Raw genomic sequence first — 6957 nt, forward strand, 5'->3', positions numbered from 1 at the left:
TGAAAGCGTACACTATACTGTATTGTAGCAACAAACAATGATCTTCTGTAGGGTGCGGTTTCCTGCATCCTATATATCTGTGCTTTGATAATTTAAGTATATCTCACCAGCATCTTTTTCTCCTGAAGTTGTGAATGTGTAGCAATAGCATTATAACTCCCCTTGTTAATCATCAGGAAGGGCACAGGCTGTAAAAACAAACCTAAAATTGTTCATGTTTTTAGACGGCACTACTGTGCTTGCTACAAGCATTTACAAAATAGAAAAGAATATGATTCCATATATTGTGGAGAAAAACTGAGGAAAGCAACTGAGAGAATGTGAAAAATCAGCTTCATATGTCTCAGGTTCCTTTGCTTTATAGGATGGAGGGCTGAACACTGATGGGTAATTTTTCACTTTAAAAATATTTTAGAGAAGCACAGAAATGTGCTCGTGTAGCAAGGAAAACAGCACAACAAAATGGAAGCTTATTCAGTGACTCCACAATGGAACAACTAGGGTTCTGGCCTTATTATGCCTTTCTTTTGGTAGGACTGAGACTGTCCACAGGCTACAGTTGATTCCTCTTTATAACAGTCCTCCAAAGGCTCACTTATCCATTTTTAAAAGTGATTAAAACATTGCTTTTCAGATGCTTGCTTTTTTCACCCTGTCAGCAGTCCTAAGAAACATTTTCCCACTACTTATTATGGACTCCAAGGACTAGAATTAATGGCACCTTGTTTCTGGTCTCACAAGACATGGAACACACACCAGTTCTCTGTACAACATAATATTTCCTGTGCCTGACTTTCTATTGCTGTGCACTATAGTATTTACTTACATCAGCACAAAGGGAGGGCAAAAGGCTACCATTGCAGTGCAGTCCCTCTGGAAACATGACATTCTAGGATAAAAGACAACACAACACATTGGGAAGAAGAGAATTGTTCTTTAATTACAATAATGAAACTATGTGTGATTTTGTTAATTTTTTTTATAGAAAGCAGGAGGTCTCCAGACTGGAACAATAAGGCTGAATAGCACAAGAGGCTAAAAACAAGTGAAGTCAGCAATTCAGTTTGATAACACTGTCAAATGAATTGTACAGATTTGTCCCCAGATATCTGAGCAACATCATTTTTTCAATAGGCATGTTTTTCAGTTGTTTTCTTCTTTCCTCTTCTCTACTGAAAAACTTTACATATCCATTTATAGCTCTAGGAAGGAGATGGCCTCAGTGCTCACATAGTCTTTTGACTTTTGGCATAGCATCAGACATAAGCCCTCATCTGGCTCTTATTTTCTTTCTTGACCTCACCANAAAAAAAAAAAAGGGAAAAAAAAAAAAAAAAGGGGGTCACCCATCTTCATTCAATCTCCAGGACTGAACTTTTACCACCAACTGTCCAAGACCTTGTTCTTACCAAGGCTTCCTTCCTGGTCTTCAGGTTCAACAATAGCCATTAACTCTATTCTGTCAGCAGCTTTCTAGATCAGAGTTTTTGCAACTGCTTTTAATTGGCCACCACTTTTTACAGAAATGGCCAAGTGACTCCACTGTTTTCTTTAGCTCTGTTTGGAGCTTCCTTGTGTACACAGTGCTCTCCTGGGACATTTGGGTACGATGAGGGCCTGGAAACTGCATTCTGGCTTGTCTACACCAGGACCAAAAGGTATCAGAAAACAACCATTTCCTGTAAAGTGGATGACAATGAGAACTTGAGAGCACACCTGCAACTTTGCTATAATGTCCACGTGTAAATTCTTACTATATATTAAGTGAGAGATGGATTACTGTGAAAGAGGGATAAATGATGACTTCTTATAAGCCAAAATGGTCAGAGATTAAAGACAGTAAAAGTCACTTCCAACAAACTATCCGGTGTTTTGCTGTGGAGTAAGTATTTGTTTGTGGCAAATAACTACAGAATAGCTCTTTGTTTACATCTCTGTTTAATGCCCTCTTTTGTAGAACTAATATGGTCTAAATATCCTGTTGTCATTTTAGAAGTCTAATTTTATATTGACATATTCTGTTCAGCAGTAAATTTTCTGTAGTGAATTATAGAGATGTAACTATACTAGAATTGTCCTACCAGTAGGAAAAGTTTCTCTTTGCTAGGTGAGGCAACTATACTATCTAACTGGAAAAAAAAACTGGTGAAACACCTATCTATTATCCATCAGGTTATAGACTTTGTTACCTTTTTCTTAAGAGCTTTCCCTAATTCACATATTTGTGAAATGTCAAAGCTAATAAAAATGAGCACATAAAAAGCACACAGATAAAGTGAACACTCCTTGAAACCACTTAAAGATCAAGAGGTGTTACAGGTTGCAAGACCTGGGGTTTGTGTAAGATCATCTCTCTCTTAATTTTTTTTGACGTTTCTTCCAGAAGAGGATATGATACTTTGCTCGCTCCAGTCTGACTTGCAAACAAGGAAATCCAAATAATCCTGAAGCTGCTGATTCAGTATGTTATTTTGGAGAAAAGCATTTCTCAAATATGAAAGATTGTAAGTCCATTGGGAAAGCTCTTTTTCAGATTTCTGTCTCAAACAAAACAAAGCTAAACCATTTCTCATAAGTCATGTTTTCTTAAGCTCTAACTTCATGGTGCTCTCTCTCAACTTCTCTGTACCTTTCTTCATAATCATACTGAGGCTGAGGACAGATTTGTTTTTCAGGACTGACCAGCACATGTTTTTTTCCAATAGGATAGTTTTTCCTGTCCTTCACAGAAGAGCTCTGATTCTTTTCTATTGCACAGATAAATCTCCATTTGTATTAATGAATGGGATGACTCCTTCCCAGCTACAGCCCTTTACATCTATCTGCAATGAATTCCCTATTGCTGTTTCTAAACCTCCTCTTAAATGCATCCAATTTTATTTGTGGTTCTGTATTCCAACAGGGCTTGTAAGCCTTCCAAGATCTGTATCATCTGAAATTTTCTAAGTGTATCCTCCATTCTATCACTTAAGCCATCAGTTAAAATATTGTTTAGAACAAAGAAGGACTTATTATCATAGAATCATATGCTTTTTTCTCATGTTAGGGAATATGTATTGATCTTCAAAACAGACATCTTCAATTTGTAAAGTTACTATTATTATAACTACCTAAAATTTCCACAGCATCACTGAAGATATAGCAGTTGACTAGTTGGATTTCTTCAAGGTCCCTTTGTTCATCAGGGACTTATCTTAAAATGTAGGTTTTGCCATCCTCAATAGCTGTAAAATGATTCATGTCTAATAAGTATAGCTTTCTCAAATTTCTGATACCTTCAGCTATGAGTGGAATGGAGAAAAAAAAAAACAGGTCATGTTGTTAGGTGAACTGTTTTGGCATATTTATAATATCTTGATCACAGCAAACAGCTAGACAGAATTTGATGTTTACTGCCTCACATACTACAACTATCTATAGTTTGATGCCATGAAATATATGGTAAGCGTTGTTTGCAGGAATGACAAACACAGCCTACTCCGATCAGCTAATGTATCATGTAATCGATATAAACGACCCCTCAGCCCAGGGAAAGTAACTCATAGGAGATCAGTGGGATCTTCCTGTGGAACAAACCCAAGAGAAGCATTTTGCCATCAAAGGTAGACATATGAATTGCCATCTCCATTTCAGTTACTGGATTGTGTGGCACCAGCAAACATTATTCAAACTTTTCAACCTTGGTATCCAGTGACTGGCCTCACAAAAAGTCAGCAATAGGTCAGGTGAAGGAACCTTTGCAATCTGACTCGCAGTTCACGCAGATTAGCCCATTCTGGGGCCAGTCTGTCAGATTTGTTTGACTATGGTACGCATTACTAACCTCAAGTATCTGATACTTTGTGGCATTTAGGATACATCACATATCAAGACTTCAGTGCAAAAGTCTAAGAAATTACTTTTCTAAATGAGATAGAAGTATTTTCAAATTGTAATAGTCTACACACTTCTGAGGTTCTTAAAACAACACATTCTCAGCACTATACACTTTATTATGGTGTGAGCTAAGAGGTAACAGTAAACAGTAAAGTGTTGTAGTGCTTGTCAAAAACTGTCTCCATATTATCTGAAGTTTCCTGCTCCACAAGTTTCCTCCCTGTACAATTTTTTAATATCTTGTTTGCCTAAAGGGTAAGTTGTGCAATGCCTTCCTGTTGCCAGAACTGTTTCTTGATGTAAAGCAAGTTCCAGTTCATAACTATTTGAAATTTTATGATAGGGAAGTTATCAAAAATCTGTTTTTCTGTCTAGAGTTAATGGTCAAGTTAGTAAATATTTACCTTTAGGAAGGAGTGTATCTACAACGAGTTTACTTCATTTGCTCTTTAATGGTTTCACTGAAATATGGTGACTTTAATTCACACAATTTAACTTAATAAACTTAAATTAATTCATAATTTAAGATGTTTACTGTGGGATTCTGATATCTAGACTAGACCATAGAGTCTTTCCCTTTTTGCTTTCCCTTTCTACTATAGAATAAGCCAGAGGGAAAGCAAATCGTCCCACTGGTGGTAGGAGTGAAGCAAGCACTTGCCAACAGCTAATTTGCCAACAGCCAGTATTTGCCAGCAGCTATGGATGGGTGGTTATGTGCAACCTAAATTTCAGCAGACCAACTGAAGAAATTTATAATTGCTCACATTTTTGCATGTAGTCTGGTCCTAATCAGCGAAGGTCATTTCTGAAGTGCACAGAAAGAGAAAATGCAGAAAATGCTGAGAAACCTAGTAGCAGAGTATGGGTGAAGCAGCGCTACTCAGCTGGTTTCAAACACTATTTTTATTTTGTTCTCAGAATCCCACCCTGAGCTGGTAGCCCGGACAAGGTCTGATCCGGTAAAAGCGGTGCTAGACCGCCCTCCGCTGGCACAGCCCCGGCAGAGGACAACGGGTTGTTCATCTGTAGAGTCTGAAGGGGAAGGGGCTGAAATGAGGGGGAGGACAGACAAATGTTAATATTTGAGCAGATGGTGAGAAGAATAAGGAGTGTATGGTTCAGGTGTATTTCTCGATCCTTCACTGCTCGTGTATGACAGGGCATCAGGAGGAGCAACTCTTGAAAATCTACCTGCTGTTCTTATTTTGGGCAAGCATAGGCAGAACATCTTTCCCTTGTCTCCTTCAGTGTCTCTTCTTTGTGAAATTCCACCCGGACCTCAGTTGGTCAAAAAGTCCCTAGAAAAGGAAATAATTGAAGGAAGTTCCCTTATATTATCAAAATCATGTTTTAAAAAGTAGTTAATGAATGATAATTAATGTCTTTACAAATAGTCTATTGAAAGCAGAGAAATCAATGACCTAGCTGCCCGCGTTCATACAGAGATCATAGGCAGAATCACAGACAATGAGAAAATACAGAAAATATTTCCAAATAGTGAACAAGATCTTGTCTTCGCTAGGCATCAGCAGTGCCACAAAAGCGCCCTCTCCTTCACATCAACCTACATGTGATTTACTTGTGCTTAGAAAATGATACAGCACATGCATAATGTGGAGTCCAGTGCATGAAACTATGAAATGAGGAGGGACAGAGCTAGTCACCCAGCCTATCATGCAATCTCATTTGTCACTGCTCCTCTTTAATAAAATGTGCATTTGTGACTCATGTTATTGCATAATATTCTGTCATTAACTATCATTGTCCCAAATTTCCTCTTCAAGGCTGATACAGTGTGACATTTCACCACTTTCTTTTTGTCTCCTCCTACGTTTTTACAGTGCCCTGGGGGCTACTTCTCATGTTATCAAGAGGTACCCTACTTTTGTCCCCTACGCTTCCAAGTATTGTTCTAGCAGTGTATGTTGCCAGTCTTGTTAGGAGATAGGTACCAAACTCCTTTAAAACCCTACTTCAATAAATAAGGATTGCAATGAAGCAAGTGAAAGGTTTGCCTAAAGTGCAAGCAAATCCTTGACAAGGCATTCTTTGTTGTCATCACTATATGTAGTTAAATAAAAAAATAAAATCAAGCAAACAAATTTTAAAAAAAAACCCACAAAACAAAAAACCCCCACCAAAACAAAACAAAAAACCACAAAAACAAAAGCAAAACAAAAAAACCAAACCAAATCAAAACAAAGAAAGGAGTCTGGGCTACAGAGGGATCTGGACAGGCCGGATTCATGTGCCAAGGCCAGTTGTATGAGGTTCAACAAGGTGAAGTACTGAATCCTGCACTTGGGTAACAACAACCCTGTGCTCTGCCCCCTGACGGTCTTGAGGCAGACTGTTTGAAACACTGCCTGGCTGAAGAGGACTTGGTGATGTTGATCGACAGCAACTGAACATGAGCCAGCAGCGTGCTCAGGTGGTCAACAAGGTCAGTGGCATCCTGGCCTGTATCAGAAATAGTGTGGCAAGCAGGACCAGGGAAGTGATTGTTCCCCTGTACTTGGCACCGGTGAGGCTGCACCTCATGTCCTGTGTCCAGTTTTGGGCTCCTCACTACAAGAAGGACATCGAGGTGCTGGAGCATGTCCAGAGAAGGGCAACAGAGCTGGTGAAGGGTCTGGAGTGCAAGTCCTATGAAGAGCAGTTCATGGAGCCCGGACTGTTTAGTTGGAGAAAGGGAGGCTTCGGGGGGACTTGATTGCTCTCAACAACTATGTGAAAGGAGGTTGTAGTGAGGTGGAGGTCAGCCTCTTCTCACAGGCACCAAGTGACAGGACAAGAGGAAATGGCCTCAAGTTGCTGCAGCAGAAATTTAGATTGGCTGCTAGGAAGAATGTCTTCACTGAAAGGGTGGTTGGGCATTGGAACAAGATGCCTATGGACATGGTGGAGTGTCCCTGAAGTGTCCAAGAACTGTGTAGATGTGGCACTTAGGGACATGGTTTAGCGGTGGACTTAGTAGTGTTAAGTTAATGAGTAGACTTGATCTTAAGGGTCTTTTCCAATCTAAATGATTCCATGATCCTGTGATTTCATGAGTCTAAATTTGTCCAATAACAGAAG

This window comes from Empidonax traillii, unplaced genomic scaffold (assembly GCF_003031625.1).
Source record: "Empidonax traillii isolate 1590-97213 ecotype Southwest subspecies unplaced genomic scaffold, ASM303162v1 scaffold626:size867168, whole genome shotgun sequence".
Lineage (NCBI taxonomy): Eukaryota > Metazoa > Chordata > Aves > Passeriformes > Tyrannidae > Empidonax > Empidonax traillii.